Genomic DNA, 17,544 nt, shown 5'->3' with positions numbered 1-17,544 from the left:
TAATTTCTAATAACAAAGTTTATAAGGAGACATATTTTTACTTCACCCTTTCTCATCTTTATATCTTTAATTTTTTTCATCCCTATTGCCCTGGCTAGCCTCCTGTACAATGTGGAATGGGGATAAGACCCGTCCTTGGAAACCAGCTACCGAGAGACCCAGTTAACTGTCAACTGTTACTCGAAAGTCTAATAACCTTCAACCCACATTTTTTATCTAGTCTCATAATGATGTATAACCATCCATTACTTTTATAAGATGTCCCTGGTAAGAATGAATTTTTAAACTGACTTACCAGAAACCTTTTCTCTTATATGTCAGCCTGAAATAAAACTTTAATGTATGCTCATAAATAATTTGTCTAGGAAGCTTTTCTAACAATCTATTCAGTCTTCTAGTTATCCAGCACCATTTCCTTAGGAATAAATTTGCTTTTGCCCTCATGGCATATGGTTAGTCTTTCTCCATCTTGCATTCCATTCATTTATTCATTCAACAAATATTTATTGATCCTTTGCTACATGTCAGGCACTATTGTAAATACTGGTGCTACAGAAATGAACGTACCCAAACAAAACTCTGGTATATTTATATGGTTGGCTTGTTGATTCTTCTTCAAGATATAACCCTTTACTTTCCTTAAGTAAATTTTATTGCTTTGTTTTGACTACTTCCTTTCATTTTATTTTCTTTTATTTTTACAAAGATCATTTCCAATCCTTGCTTCAACACCAAGCCACTCTATCCACCATGGGGCCATTTAACAAAATATCAGATACATGTTTCCCATTATTCCACGTAGATTTGTAGATAAAATACCTAAGCCCTCAACTCAGATCCAAACTCTAGACGCGTGTGCAGCTACTAACTCCTCAGCTTTAACCATGCTCTGGGAGGCACACAGCTTTGCATTAACTAGAAAGTTGTGTGTGCTGGACAGTATTTCCTAACTTTACTGATAAGAACATTATCCTGGAGTTAATGTCAAGGGAGATAATACAAATTAGCCTGGCAGTGTTTTTTTCTAATGAAGCTATTCTCATAGTTATTTTGAAAAATCAAGGTGTTATTAGCTTAATAAGCCTCTATAATACTTTTCTAGAAGTTGGATTTATTGGTTATATTTTATTTGATATTTTGGTTATATTTTATTTGATAAGATATTTGAAACTTTTTTTTTAAGATTTTATTTATTTATTTGAGAGAGAGAGAACATGAGCAGGGGGGTGGGGCAGAGGGAGAAGGAGAAGCAGACTCCCTACTGAGCAGGGAGCAAGATGCGATGTGGGGCTCGATCCCAGGACCCTGAGATCATAACCTGAGCTGAAGGCAGATAGGTGCTTAACCGACTGAGCCACCCAGGCACCCCCTGAACCTGTTTCTAATTTTCATAAACTTCAACAATATTTGAGAAAGAGTACTTAATAATTTTTATTGGTTTGACAAGGTCTTCAAATACACAGAATGAAATCACAGGACTCATGAGTTTTCATATATTTAGCTTATTTAGTGACTTCTGCCTTGGATTTATTTTGGTGTCTGGACTTCATATTTTATATAATGCTTGCCCCTAATTTCCAATCACATATAGAAATATTTCCCTGTACATATTTGATGACCCTATTAAGAAGGATAACTTCTAGTTACACTATCAAATTTCATAATCAGAATTTAAAATAATAGAAAGGGAGAAGGATACACTCCAAACTGGTAGCTTAGAAATGTTACTGTAGCATCTATCATTAAATATTTATCCCACAATGCTGTCTTGAGCAGCTGTGTCCCAGACACTGTGTAGGTGCTGTGGATACAGAAGTGAGCAAGACAGATACAGTCTCTGCCCTCAGGGAGGTTTCAGTGCAGCTCCAAAAATGAAAGAGAAAAGATGTTGAAAAACAATTGCTGGAGGTTTGACAGTGAAGGAAAGGAAAAATAACAATACAGTTAAAACAAAAGCTGGAGGAGATGATTTGGGGGGAGGCGAGAGTGCAAGGTCTGATGGGCTCCAAATGCTGAAAGAAGTCAATATGCAGGGGCGCCTGGGTGGCTCAGTCGTTAAGCATCTGCCTTCGGCTCAGGTCATGATCCCAGGGTCCTGGGATAGAGCCCCACGTCAGGCTCTCTGCTCCGCGGAAGCCTGCTTCTCCCTCTCCCACTCCCCCTGCTTGTGTTCCCTCTCTCACTGTGTCTTTCTCTGTCAAATAAATAAAATCTTAAAAAAAAAAAAATGGGGCGCCTGGGTGGCTCAGTTGGTTAAGCGACTGCCTTCGGCTCAGGTCATGATCCTGGAGTCCCAGGATCGAGTCCCGTATCAGGCTTCCTGTTCAGCAGGAAGTCTGCTTCTCCCTCTGACCCTCCCCCCTCTCATGTGCTCTCTCTCTCCTCTCATCCTCTCTCTCAAATAAATAAATAAAATCTTAAAAAAAAAAAAGAAGTCAATATGCAAAGAAGCCAAGCTCTTCTAATGCTTGCAGCTCCCGAGACTGGACACCAGAAGCCCAGGCTTATGCTCCCTAGGGAACTGGAGTAAGGAACAGAACACGAAAAAGCTAAGAATGACTTCAGAGCCCCACTGCCTCCCACCAAATATCTACTTGTTATGACCTGAAATCTCTTTGGTAGGGAACGTAGTGTTTCATAAGTATAAATAAATGGCTTAAAATACAAATGCTCTATTAAAGACAAACTAATTCATACTCATGTATAACCGACTGGTCACAAGAATGAATAGTTAATAGCAGAACCTTCCCAGCATAACATAAGTAAAGGGTGTTGAGCATTTAAAGTTTGGGGAGGGCTTCCTATCCCTATTCCCTAAAAGAATGCAGGTAGAGGGGGCTTTGGAATATAATTTTATAAATTTAATAATTTTGCCAAGGTAGGACTGGGACAACTAGAAGCCTTATATATTTTTTTACATGTATATTTCAGCTTAAGAGCCAATAAAGTATGCTTTTCTTTATAAAGGCAAAAAAGAGAAAAGAACAATCTAATGCCAGAGAATTTGTCAAGTAAGGTATCATACACATTCATACAAATAAATATGTTGACTTTTCTTCAGGTCTTTTAGTTCCATATGGCTCTTTTACAATTTTTGGACATAATATAGAATTGTGCCACACCATGTGTTCTCAACTGGGGGGCAATCTCGTCCCTGTCAAAAATCAGTTCTGGAGGGCAGGGGAAAAAAAGAAATCTTAAATAATGGTTTGTAGCCTGCCAAAAGGCCACAGTTCATGAACAGATATACAGTGTATCTGTATTATAATTTATCTATAAAAAAAAAAACTCATGGAGGGAGAGTAATAATGAAATAAAAGGTTGGGAAACACTTTTCTATGATCTCCATTATGTTCTCCCTAGTGTTTCAAGTCTTCGGGCAGTTTTTTGGCTTAGCCAAAATAACTCCTCTTTGCTCTACCTTCCCACCCTTCTCCAGTAGAATAGCTCCGGTTCTTCCCAGTTCTTAGAAGTGTTCTTCAAACAACATATATTTCTGGATTCCTTTGACTCAAAATACTTCAGTCTTCTGAGACATCTTCAGTTACTTCCCTAAGCTTTAAGGCATCTTTCTTAAAATTGATTTCTGAATTTTGCCAATTCCCCCTTTTCTAAATCCTATTCATTTTCTGAACCCATACTGCCGTTTCTCTACCAGCTGCCATTCACAATTAGATATACCACAGACTATATAACCATATTTTATTTTATTTTATTCTTTTTAAAGATTTTTAATTTTTATTCATTTGAGAGAGCAAGCACAAGTGGGAGCAGGAGAGCAGAGGGAGAGGGAGAAGCAGATTTCCCACTGAGCAGAGAGCCTGATGCGGAGCTCGATCCTAGGCCCCTGGGATCATGACCTGGGCAGGAGGCAGACGCTTAACAGACTGAGCCACCCAGGTGCCCCTATAGAACCATATTTTAGAAGAACACCCATCCAACATCAGAAAATGATCCTAAATTCACTACCAGAACTTGTGAGTGTTTTACACTTCTAAGCAGATAGCCCAGATTCTTTATTTCATGTCTGATACTAGAGAAGAGTTCAGTCATTCTCTACTCTTAATAATTAGGAAACTTTCAATATCTTCCTGCCAAACTATCTACTTTAAGCAAACCTCTGAGATTATCCTCTTGTCTTTCTGTGCCAGCCCGGGGTACAAATGAAAGTGTATTAAGGTACTAGACTTTTGAGGCCACACTAATTCCTCTCCTTTCTTGCCAATCTTGCCTCACCATCTCTTTCCTATTTCTACACTCCAGCAATACCATATATCTAGCAGGCCTCAATCATATACTATTATAGTCATGCTTCCTTTCTGTTACTTCTTCCATTTTTTCCACCTCTCATATTTGTGTGAAACTGTCTACGTCTTTTTCCTGTGCTAATTCTCTCACGAAGTCACTTCTGGTTGCAGCCTCCACCCTGTGCCATGGTTAGTCCTATTTCCAACCAAAGTGGTTTGAAATCCTCCTTGCTCATTACCTCAACCTTCTCTCAAGGTAGGTATTCCTTTCCCTCAGGTAAATCCTACTCCTTATTAAAGAAATCCATCTGGACCATTAAAAATACCAAACCACTCAAATACTGTTGGTGTGCTCAATACTTGCAAACTTAATGAGTTTTTTATCCCACCACAGGAGCCATTTATTAATGAACCATAGCTATCTTACCTGGTACCGAATGGCCAAAGCTTTAAGAAGTATGGCCTTCCAGGGATGTCTGAGTGGCTCAGTCAGTTAAGCGACAGACTCTTGATTTCAGCTCAGGTCATCATCTCAGGGTTGTGAGATCAAGCCCAGGGTCAGGCTCTGCGCTGGGCGTGGAGCCTGCTTGGGATTCTCTCTTCCTCTCCCTCTGTGCCCCACCCTCCCTCTCTTAAAAAAAAGAAAAAGAAAAAAAGGCCTTCCAGTAAATGTTATATATATCAGTTAAATTGGTGGAGAAGGCTGGGACAAACAAGTCTCGAAGAGGAAGGTGTCACTAATAATCATGTAACAGAGACAAATAATTTAGGCATCTTTCCTAATTACTGCAAGGCTCTCCCTCAGAATATCTGACTCATCTTTCATTCAGAAATTAGAAACCATTTGTATTTTATACTAAGCAAGAAATATAAAGAAACAGAAAAATTCCCTTGCCTCAAAGAGTGTGTAGACTTTCATAGGATATTATCTGGGCAAATAACTAAAAAAGTAAAAAAAAAAAATTTTTTTTTTTAATTATTAGGGTATATGGTGTCTGATTTATAAGCGAACTGAGAAAGGATTTAAAATGGAAGGTACACTACCTCCGGAAGGAGGTAGCATTTAGGCTGGGCCTTGAAGGACATGCAGAATTTTAGCTAGTGGAGATCTGGCCAAGGGTGAGGTATGTGGTGGGAAGAAAGTGGGACTGTCATGGTGCCTTGAGTGATAAGCAAGGCCGAGAAATCAGGAGAAGCAGAAAACAGGAAAGTGTGTTTGCCAAAAATTACAAATTCCAACTCACTGAAGTATGGCTAGTAAAGTTTTAAAAAATATGCAGAGTGGAGCAAATGACAAACTATGTAAGGTGAGTAAATGTAAGTCAGGACTACAAAAAAAGGATGTGATTCAAAAGTTAAAGATGCTAGAAACCAGATTAGACCTTTGTCTAGCCATATGAAGAATGAATCACTGATAGCAACGACTAATCACTATATGCATGTAAAATATAGATGGAGCAAACTCCAGCAGAAATTTCCATCAACACCGGGATACAGGGGTGCTAATCCCTACCATTTACTGAACACCTAGTAGGTGACAGGAGCTGTCCTTTATACAGATTGTTACATTTAGTCTGCACAATACTCCAACTAATAGGTTTTATTAACTCCATTATACATCAGGAAATGGGCTCAGGAAAGTTCCACAGCATGAATTAGTTTACACTCCTACTGGACAGTAAAACCAAAATCTGATACCAGCTTTTCCCATCTTGAGACCATGCTCTTCCCCCCATGCCAATCTAGCCTGATTTATAAGTTAAGAGAAATGAAGTGGATTCAAGGATACCTCCATAGTAATGTCACCCTCATTGGTTGCAAATATGCTTTCATCAGTGATCTAGGGCTGGAGATACAGCCAGCACTCCAGGGACTGAGTACAAAATCTTGAGAGTGTATTGCAGCCTATGAGACCATCACTGTCATGTTGATGAGAACAGCTGATGAAAAAAAGTAAAATGTCGGGGCGCCTGAGTGGCTCACTCGTTAAGCATCTGCCTTCGGCTCAGGTCACGGTCCCAGGGTCCTGGGATCGAGCCCCGCATCGGGCTCCCTGTTCAGAGGGAAGCCTGTTTCCCCCTCTCCCGCTCCCCCTGCTTGTGTTCCCTCTCTCTCTGTCAAATAAATAAATAAAATCTTAAAAAAAGAAAAAAAAAGTAAAATGTCCATTAGGTTAAGTTCTTAATCTGTCATTTAATAGAGATCAGTGGCAAGAACACGGGTTTAGGAAATAGATGGCCCCAATTCCAAATGTGAATTCAGCTATATACTATTTACATGGAAAACCCTGGATAGTGATTACTTCTTCAATCTCAGCTTCTTCATAGAGTCATTACAGCAAGTTAACAAATCTTTGTAGAAAAAAGATAGGCAGCTCTGGATAACAGAAAAGTACATCATTAAGGCTAAAGAGGTTTGGCCTCATTCAGGCATTAAGTTAGCTGTCTTGTCTTGGGCAAGTCACAGACTGACCATCCTTCTTCTGTAAAAAGTAGATGGCACCATCTACTTTAAACATTTGTTGTACATATCTGAGTATAATGTATGTTAGGTACCTACAGTACTAGACTATATTATAGCAATGTACCCACCACATTAAATCATTAACACAATGCTTGGCAAAATATATGTAACTTTCCACCCCAACTGTTTTTACACTTGGGCTCTATTATAATGTTATTGGTGACTATAACTTAAAAATACTACAGACTATTGGAAAATCGTAACAGCAATTTGGTAAAAATTAGACACCTTAGGCGTTTTAAAAATTGCTAACTTTGTATTGTACTTAAAAGTTAAAATTGACATAAGTGGAAAATTATTCATTCTTTTATACTCCCTCATACATTTTTTTCACTAAAAGCATTCTCTTCTAAAAGCATTCCATTAAACAAAGTGCTTCGTCAATCTGAGAAATAAAAGATTAGTACCATTAACAGAGACTTTGATAACTGTATTACTAAGAAAATTGTTAAACATGCTTGCTATCTCTGATAGCATTGTTGAAGTGGTAGGACCCATCTGTGGTCAATCCATTATGTGAACCATGAAAAATATCCATCCTTGCAAAGCTGGTCCCCAACTGCCCCTCAAAAGCAAACAAACAAACTGACCTCAAGACAGTATTTAAATTAATCACTCCAAAGTAAAGTAAATCAGGGTTACACCCCTGGTATTCCCTAATTAAGCAAGTCAAAGAAATACAAATATCGAAGATTAGAGTAGTATACATCTAATGGGTCATCTATATGCACACATCCAACACATGGTTTATGAATCGGAGCGAATTTGGGGAAGTTCAATGTACCTTTTGGGTTTACACAAATCATTAAAAAATAAAGAAAAAAAATGTATACACGTATAAAGCTCCTTGTGCCAAGCAAGAGGGATACCATCAGTTTGCCTCCTTTCCCACCTAGACGACATCTTACTGATTTATCCATGAAAAAGCCTCATGGATGCCTTAGGAAACCACTCCATACCTGTCCGGAAATGTGCCCGTTGGTTGAAGCTCCATTTCTTACATTATAAGAAGTATGTGAATAAAATAGGACTGCCATTTCTTTTATCTATTCCTCCCCCGTAAAGCTGCGATAAATAGGGTCACTCAAGCCTCCCTTTGCCCAACGCTAGCACTCCCACAAAATTGGTTCTTATTTTTTACTTTAAGGAGGATGTGGACTTGCAAGTGTTTTCCTAACGGGTTTGCTGAGTTTCAGATGTTTAAAAAGAATTTGAAACCAGGTGAAGTTTGGTCTTCACACTCTGAAATACCGTCCTGGGATGTGGGCTAGGTGTCTGTGGTTATTCAGAGCTAGGTACCCTGCGAGCTTCTGAAGGAACTGTAATCTGATGTACACCCGCAGGCGTGGGGTGGGGGAGGGAAAAACTGGCCGGGGAGAAAAGAATGGAATTAGCGTCTACAGAGCACATCCTAAGGTTCCGGAGTTGCTGACTCCATCCCTAACCACCTCGCTGCTGGCAACCAGCTGGAAAGGGAAAGACCGGCGACCCTGGGTTTGGGTTGAAGGCGGCGGTCCTGGTCTCAACAGCCGGCCTAGACACCTGGCTTCTGGGGCCCGCCCGATCTGGCTAAACCCTCTCTCCCCGCCGGTCCTGCAAAGCGGCAGGCACCGCGCTCTCGTTCCCGTCGGAGACCATCAGATTCCTCTCTCCCCGAAAGTGCTAACTTCAGGGGCTCGGGGTTACAAAGGGAGAGCAGACCAGAAGGGACAGGCCGTGGGGTCTCGGGGGCGGGGGGTTCAGGTAGGGAAGAAGGACGATCGCCCCGGCGGTGGCCGCCTTTTCTCCTCGTCCTCCACCCCCGATGCCCCCACCCCCCACCAAGTCCGCAGAACCTGCGGCGGCCGCGCGGTGCTCGGCGCCAGGCTGGGGTCCCTGGCCCCGACGCTGGGGCTGGCTCGCAATGGGTGGGGTAGGGGCTGGCGGGTCCCAGAGCCCCAGCAGCGGGTGGCTGCAAGGAGCAAACCCCGGGCAGGCGACCACCTTCCGCCCGCCCGAGAGCGCGAGCAGCAGACAGAGACGCGAGCGAGGCGCAGGGCGAGCAGTGGCTCCCGCGCACCTAGCGGACCGAGCCGGGCGGTCCTCGGCGGGCCGCCCCTCTCCATCCCTCGGCGGTCCCCGCCCTTACCTCCGGGCGCGAGGGTGCCGCCGGGGAGGGTGCTGGGGAGCGGCGAGCGGTCTCCCGGTCCGGCTCAGCGGCGGTCGGCGACAGCGGGGTCGTCGGCGGGGCCGCTGCTCATGGCGTGTGGCGCCCGGAGCACTGCGGCCGCGGCCACGGCGGCGCCTTCCTCCTCGTCCTCTTCGCGGGCTCCCAGCCGGGACGCAGCTACCGCCCCAGCCCCGCAGCCCTCCTCCCCTCCGCCTCCCCGGCCGCGGACGGAGCCGCCTCCAGCGCCGCCCCGCGCGCAGCCGGGCCAGCGGCAGCCAGCGCCGCCCAGCGCCCGGCCCCGGGGTCGCCGCCGCCGCCCGCCCAGCGGTCCCAGCCCCGCTGTGACGCAGGCCGCCGTGCCCGGGAACTTCCTCCCCTGCGGAGACCACCGCGCGCCGGGACTGGCCGGCGAGGCTGCCGCTGGCCGGCGGAGGCTTTCCCCTGGCCGTGGAAAACGGACCCTGCCGCGCTTCCCCGCGGGGCCGCTCCCGCCTCTGAGGCGGCCACCTGGCGGCCTCTGCCTGGGGAACGGGCTGCGTCCAATACCTCCCCCACCCTTAACAGGGCGCGGAAAACCGAGGCTTCTCCGCGCTCTGCGGCCACTCCACTGCCGCAGCTCCTCCCCTGGGTGTTAGAGGGGAGCAGCTACCACTAAAAATAGCCCTTCTGGCAACTCCCCTGCGGGACTGGGGTCAGGATGGAGATCATCCCTCCTCCTCATCTCCCGCCCCGCAGGAGAACAGAAGGACCCCATAAGAACACAAGAATGAGGTGGGGCGGGATGGGGGGCAGGCATTGAGGGAGACGGAGGAGAATGGTTAAAACCAATCTCCCTGGACACCTGAGTCTTCTCTCCAGCAGGAACCCCCATGCTCCCGGACACTGAGAGCTGGGCTCCGTCGTCTCTCCAGCAGCAGGTTCCAGAGACGCGGAAATTGAACGCTCCGCCTACGATTGTGAACTGCGCTGTCCTCCTCAAAACCACTTGTTGTTAAGAGTATGGGGGGAGGGGTTCTCTCTATTGATTGATCTGAAGCATGTTTTTCTTCTCCACATTCTCCTACCCAATTTCAGGATGAAAAAGCAAACTGGCTTCTTGAAAGCTGACAGCTATTCGTATGGAAAATCTTCTGCCCAGTGAAATGTACAGACAAGATTACTAGGTTATATAAAATCTCCTAGGATGCCTTCTCGATGTTAGTTATTCTAAGAGTACTGAAAATGAACCTACTACTCTGTCCTGGCAGTCAGGAAAAGGCCGATGTACCTGTCTTTCACTAGTTGATTTGTTCTTACAAGCAAGCCTTAAGAAAGCAGGCACCTCCTTTAACCCCATTTGTAGTTCCAAGTCAAATTGAAAAGAAAATTTGTCCAGAAGTTGTTCTCTTTAGCTTTTTAAAAAATTTTTATTTTATTATGTTAGTCACCATACAGTACATCATTAGTTTTGATGTAGTGTTCCATGATTCACTGTTTGCATATAACACCCAGTGCTCCATGCTTCTCTTAAGCTTTTAACTGCTTTTCCTGGGCTCGCTGGGCCAAATCCAGTATGCTGTGGAAGTCAACCTTAAACCCTCTTAGGCTGTAGGAGATGACTCTAACACCAGCCTTAATTAACTAGATCAGCACAAAAATCTAGGGTGGGGCCTTTCTCCTAGATAGCAGGTGAAAAACTTCCTGGAGAGTTCCTGGGGAAAGGGAGAGGTTGGCTTCAGCAATTTGCTAAAATTGTGAGCACCTTGCAAGCTACCAGATCCTATCTGAGGTAGCTCCAGCTCTTAAATACCTTACCTGGATTTAAACACTCAATGAGGAAATACTAAGGGCACTAACCTCCTGTCGGGGGCTTTGTTCTGCAAGTGCTTTCTGAGCATCTCTATCCTCTGTACAATTGTCACCCTGACCTCAAGCTTATGCATCCCTGAAATGCTCCATTACCCAGTGACAAGGTTTGGACTCAGGTGAACCAGGAATAAATCCCTACTCTTCCTGCGTAAATGTAAGGGAGTTACTGCTAATTTTATTTTATTGTTCCATCATCAGCTATATAAGGAGAGTACTCTAGGGTGCTGTGCAAATTAGATAACATGCTTAAAGCAGCAAGAACAGTGCCAAGCGCTTTATAAGTACACAATAAACAGTAGCTGTTATGTACTTAATGTACTCTTCATAGACCTGAAAGCAAAAGGACCAGGAATGGCAACAAGGTTTGGAAATGGGATATGAACCCTGAAAATTGAGTCTCCTGCCTCCCCCAGATGTTTAACTGCAATGCTTTTGTCTGCACTTGACCTGTTTTTTAAATAGGGTGTATTGGGTAGGGCTACATGTAGTCACCTGATTCACATGCACTCTAAAGTCTGAGAGGCATGAGTCTGAAAACCACTATGTTATACAGCTTAGTATATCTTTTCTTATTTTAGAGCATGTAAACCCTAAGTCTAGTCACCTCAGTCAACCTAACTTAAATCAACATCCACACTTATCAAGCCCTCAGAAAACCATAAGGTGAATCCACAATCCATCAGCCAATTTCTGTGAGTGCTGGACTCTGAGGGCCTCAAAGAAGCGTAGTAGACCCCCTGATCTGTGGGGAATATGCTCCAATACACCCAGTGGATGGCTGAATTTGCAGATAGTACCAAACCCTATAGAGGCTGTTTTTTCCTGTACATACATACCTGTAATATTTATAAATTAGACACAGTAAGAAATCAACAATAAAATGGAATAATGATAACAAAATACTGTAATAAAGTTATGTAAATATGGTCTCTCACTCTCTCTCAAAATATCATATTGTATTGTATTCCCCCTTCTTCCTTTTGTGATGATGTGAAGCGATAAAATACCTATGGGGCAAGATAAAGTGAGGTGAGTGACGTAGGCATTATGATGTAATGTTAGGCTATTATTAGTCTTCTGACAATTTGTCAGAAGGAGGATCATCTCCTTCTGGACCAGAGTTGACTGTGGGTATCTGAAACCATGGAAAGCAAAACCTCAGATAAGGGCGGGGAGGGGGGGGGGGCTGCTGTATAAGGCTTATTCCCTGCCCTCAAGGTGTTCACAGAGCTTGAGAGAGGGAATCTGGCAGCCCATGAATCAGAATAAACCATTTCGAACTAAATGTGATTGCATTTCGGAATAAGGAGAGGGCACTATGCCCGAGCTGAACCATGTAATACAGAGCTACCATCTTCACCTTTCAATCACCCAATTTTTGAGACCAAAAGTTGACATTCTCAATGGGCTTTCAGAGTGAGTTCCCACACCAAGACTCCACATAGTTACAAGTTAACCATGTACTGGTTGGCAATAGGGAGCTGAAGTGGATCTTTCTGGGCAGTGCAGGGCCATGGTAAGGGATTTGGAATGATACAGATCTGGGCTCAAGTCCTCGGTCCACTCCTTACTATCTATGTGACCCTGAGTTTCTTAATTTTTGAACCCCAGTTTCTCCATCTGTCTATTAGAACATCAATACCTACTTTTTTGGGCGCCTGGGTGGCTCAGTCGGTTAAGCAACTGCCTTCGGCTCAGGTCATGATCCTGGAGTCCCGGGATCGAGTCCCGCATCGGGCTCCCTGCTCGGCAGGGAGTCTGCTTCTCCCTCTGACCCTCCTCCCTCTCATGCTCTCTGTCTCTCATTGTCTCTCTCTCAAATAAATAAATAAAATCTTTAAAAAAAAATACCTACTTTTTTTAAGGTTCTAGTGAGACTTAGAATATCTGCAACCCCTCTAGTGGGTTGTATAGAAGTGGCAATTACATTGTTTCATTGTTAGTTATAATAAAATGCAGGCTGGACTATAGCAGTCCTTGAAGGCATATTTCAAAAGTTGCTTTCTCTGTGAACTTCCAGAGGCTCCCGGCGAGTGTAATTCTCCCTTTCTTGTGCTCCCACAGCACTTACCATAATGTGCTGCCATTTATCTCTTTACATTTTTGTTTCACTACTGTGTCTTTTTTCATCTCTATGTCAACACCTAGCACAGAGCCTGGTATTAAACGTTGAAAGAATGAGTTTTTTAAAGTGTCAAGTTTTTGTACTGTTCTGACTTCCAGTATACAGTAATTTGTATTAAACATCAGGCTCTAGAATGTGAAATCCTTTAGCTCATAGAGTTTATGCTGACATTATGTATTATGTATATGTATCTGCTTAAAGCTTGATTTTTCAATGTTGGGCCTGTTCTTGAAGACCAACCTGCTATGCTTGTTTTGTTTTATATTTGATGTCAGTTGATCCTGCCTAGTAATAGTGAAAGTAAAATCTAAATTCTAAACCAAAACCACCAGCAGGGTTTAACCCAGCATTCTCTACCCACCCTATGCACATCTGCTCCCCTGATCCTTTCTGAGCTTTTGTGGGAAGGTCCTGAGCTAACAGAAAGCATTGTTGTTTTAAGTTTCAACTCTTATAACACTGTTGCAACAATTAGCACTTTCTGAATTAATAGCTGCCAGTTAAAATCCACCTTTAGCAACAGTTTTGAAATCCTTGGTTCTGTGCCATTAAAAATGCTAAGACCAGGAGAATAAAACCTCCTCTAGAAAATGTCGTATGAGCAGGAAGTTGCCCAAGAGGTAATGTGGTCAAATGTGGTCTTGACCCTAAAATGGCAGTTGAATTTGTGCCAGAGGAGAGGGTGGTGGTGCTGAGGATTTAAAAATAGGACACTACAAAACTATGGGCCAAATTCTTACAAAATCAGTCTTGTTTATTGACCACCACCACCTCCCAGCCCTCATACACCGCCAACACACACACACATAAGACTGAAGTGGTTGGTCCCACTAATCTGTGATAGACTTTGGAAATGATAATAAGAAACACTTACTAGGGGCGCCTGGGTGGCTCAGTCGTTAAGCGGCTGCCTTCAGCTTAGGTCATGATCCCAGAATCCTGGGATCGAGTCCGCCATCGGGCTCCCTGCTCTGCGGGAAGCCTGCTTCTCCCTCTCCCACTCCCCCTGCTTGTGTTCCTGCTCTCGTTACCCCTCTCTCTCTCTGTCAAGTAGATAAATAAAATCTTAAAAAAAAAAAAGAAAGAAACACTTACTAGGTACACACTGTGTGCTAGGTACAAGCTTTATATGCATTGTCTGATTTATTTACCCTCGCTATCCAGGCAGTGTTATTTCCTCCTATTGACAGAGGAGAAAACTGAGGCACATTATAAACAAGTCACTAATCAAAGGTCATATGGCCACTGAGTAGAAGATTTAGGATTTGGGCCTGGGCAAGTCTAATTTCAGAGTTCTCCTGCTTAACCACTACTCAGTCATATGGAAAATGAATATTTTTAAATTGAATCCATCAAGTACATTCAGTAAGGTACTTTTTCAAGAGGTTTTGAAATGGCATTAGTTTGTGCTTTGCCCAATAGCCTACTCATGTCCCAAATGTGTCTTCATGAGGCGATTTTACAGCTTACTCTTTAACTGAAAAGCATTTTATGACTGAAAACAAACTCCTCAATGAAAGATCATAAAGTGTCTGTGGCTTGGAAGTTAGGCAATATGAAATATACCAGGCAGAGAAACCCATTCTTAGAATTATTGTTCATATGGGCCAGTGATATATAAGTAACTTTCACATAATACCTATATAAGCTTAAAGTAAAAAATGAGTTTGACATTCTCAAGAGTGGCTTTTATTTTTTTGCATCTGAATCTCAGTTATAATTATATTACTAAATAATATCTTCGTGCTACTATTTATTAAGCATAGGCAGCCACTGCTCGAAGAACTTCACATCATCTGTAAATGACTAGCTGTAGCCATGCAGTGAATTATTCTAAAGGTAATGAAACATCCTTAAGGGGTTTGGAATGTCCTTATTTATTAAAACAAAACAAAACACTAAGATATACCTCCTAAGAAAGGTAACTCAATTTTCCCAGAACTCGACATTTCCAGTCTTTTAATGCCATATCTTATTATGTGTATAGAATGTGCCATAGAACATCTCAGATCATAGTTTAACATTGACTTGCTTCAAATTTCAGTGACATCAGCCCTGACAAAGCACTTAATTTCAAGCCAAAGGAATTGCTTCTTCCCTTTGACTAAGAAGCTGCTTGCTCTCTGAGGCATGGCTATCAATGGCTCAAGAAACCTTACCAGGGTAGTGAAATTGAAGATGCTCTTGTTACTCACATAAACATGACTCTCTTTGGAAAACTATCATGGGACACCTGGGTGACTCAGTTAATCGCCCCACTCTTGATTTTGGCTCAGGTCGTGATCTCAGGGTCGTGAGCTCAAGCTCTGCATCGGGCTCTCTGCTCACCTTGGAGTCCACTTGAGATTCTCTCTCTCCCTCTCCCTCTGCTCCTCCCCCCCATTTGTGCACTCTCTCTCCCCCTTCTCTCTAAAATAAATAAATAAATAAATAAATAAATAAATAAATAAATAAAATCTTTTAAAAAAAGGAAAACTGTCATGAAGGGTGCTTTGTATACTTAGAAAATGCTTTAACCATGCCCAGGTGATCTCTTCTTAAAACCACCACCCATACTAATACAAGATGATTTTCTTGAATTCATTTATTAATTTTCTGAATTTACTTATGTTGTTTACCTCTTAGGAAAAACAAAACAAAACAAGAAAGCTTGGTTTTCCTTCTCAGTATCAATGGTAGTGGTCATTAATGGTCACTTTTGTTGCTGTTAGTGAAAAGAGCACAAATTGGGATTAATGAGACCTAGATTCCAGGCGTGGCTCTGCCATTAACTAACTTTGTGACTTGGGACAAGTCTCTTAATATCTTTGCATCCTTAGTCTCCTTATTTGCAACAAAGGGGTTGGAATAGGTGATTTCTTAGGACTTATTCAGTGCTAAAACTTTTCAGATTGATCTTAAAATGATACATATTTATCCTCCCTAAATGTCAGTCAGTAATGGATATAATCACCAACATTTGACCAAGGAAGGGTGAAGGCACCCATTGCTGCTATCCATAGGAAATCTGCCCGGAGCATGGCAGACCCATCAGGCAACATCTTCCCAAAGCGCCTTTGTCGTTCACCATCCATGGTCAGTGAGCTAGGGCCATTCCTCCGCTGCGGCATTTCCAAGCAGCTCTCCTTAGAACTCTCCCCTTCAAGCCTCCAGAGAAATAGGGGTCTGTGGTCAAATTCCCTTGGAGGATACTATATCCCTTTCAGAGATTCACAGTGCATGTTAACATGCTTAGGACTCTGAGAAGTCCTGAGTTGAAAATACTTGTTTAACTTTGCTGACCCTAGCGTTTCTCTAACTTTATTTGATAATGGAACTGTTTCCTTTGTCACAACTACCAACATTCCAGGAAGAACAAAATATCTCAGAATAGAACATTTGAACTGTTATTCTAGAGTTAAAGATGCAGAACCTTCGTAGGACCTTTTTTCCTTGGAAAGCACAGGAAATTATCAGCCCTATTAATTCATTTAATGAATTCCTACCAAGATAAGCCCTCTGGGTAGATGTTTTCCGTAGCTCCTTTGCTTACAAACATCAGCCGTAAACAGAGTGCCTCTTATCTTTAATAGGACAAAGAGCACCAGTTCTCACCAGTAATAGTGTGGCCTTGCTCCTTTACACTGAGGAATATTTCCTTGCCTTTACATATTCTTATTAGCCCCTGGGTTCTTTGACGTCCTTTTAGAAATTTGAAACTGGTATAAGACAAACACATTCTGAGTACTTAAAGGGCTGGCATGGAATAGTTTATTTATTAATGACTTGGAAGACAGTTCTCCATGGGTTTCTAGTATTTCCACACATCTTATGAGCAAGGCATTGCACGTTTTGTAAGTAAGACCCTTTCTTCCAGTCTAAAATTCAAGGATACTTGTAGAGTGAACAGCCTTTGGAGAGAGAGAAAATGGCTTCCCCCGGAGCAAAAGGCAAGCAAACCTACTGTCCAGTATAATAAAGATAATGTTTCTCTTCAGAGCAAGAGGCAGACATACTTACACTCATTATAAAACATTCACATTCCCTAAGCTCATGGTTCCTCTCCTATAACACAACCTACTATTACTGTGTTGGGACTCCAGGAACTGACACAAAAATGCTAATACTCTGGCTTCTACTTTTGCTGAGTAATAAACTTTCATCTGATCCAGGAGTTTCCTGCCTTCTACCACCATCCAAGAAACTGTGGCAGGCTCATTTTTTTTTAGCTTGCAAGGGATAAAGTCTCAGATCCTTCACAGTTCTGACAATAACTGGCTTTCCCCCCCCTACGAATTGGACATTGGTAGAATAACTTTATATCCTTAGGTGTTCTCCCTCCCGGAATCATCCCCGGTCTTGTGACTATTCTCTCCTTTGACTGCTTTTCTAGGCCTGTTGTAACATTTACAGCTGTCTCTCCTTGTTTCTGAGGTACATTCGGTAGAGGGTTATTAGGAATGATACGTTCTGATTATGGAATTTCAAAGAAGGGCACCATGAATTCTGTCTAGCATGATAACGTTTCATCAAAATGATTAGAAAATATTTTACATTCTATCTTGTTTTTAAAAATAAGTTGAAAAATTAATCTTCAATGAAAAGGAAGTACCACCTTCTAGTAAAGAATGGACATCTGTGTATGTGTGTGGCGGGGGGGGGGGGGGGGGGGG

The 17,544-nt window shown here is 42.7% G+C and overlaps 1 protein-coding gene across 3 annotated transcripts in view; it reads right to left on the bottom strand.

The window, feature by feature from the left end:
* LRRC8C (leucine rich repeat containing 8 VRAC subunit C) overlaps positions 1–9,144 on the bottom strand; it is an 81,814-nt gene extending 72,670 nt beyond the window's left edge. For all 3 annotated transcript variants that reach the window (XR_014144962.1, XR_014144963.1, XM_081818749.1), the window contains exon 1: positions 8,899–9,144. The gene's annotated coding sequence lies outside the window, so the exon portion shown is untranslated. The remainder of the gene's footprint in view (positions 1–8,898) is intronic.
* Between the last annotated feature and the right edge of the window lie 8,400 nt (positions 9,145–17,544).

This window comes from Leptonychotes weddellii, chromosome 4, assembly GCF_054177405.1.
Source record: "Leptonychotes weddellii isolate Sample4059 chromosome 4, ASM5417740v2, whole genome shotgun sequence".
NCBI classification, from domain to species: domain Eukaryota; kingdom Metazoa; phylum Chordata; class Mammalia; order Carnivora; family Phocidae; genus Leptonychotes; species Leptonychotes weddellii.
This window is presented reverse-complemented; position numbering and strand designations above follow the sequence as displayed.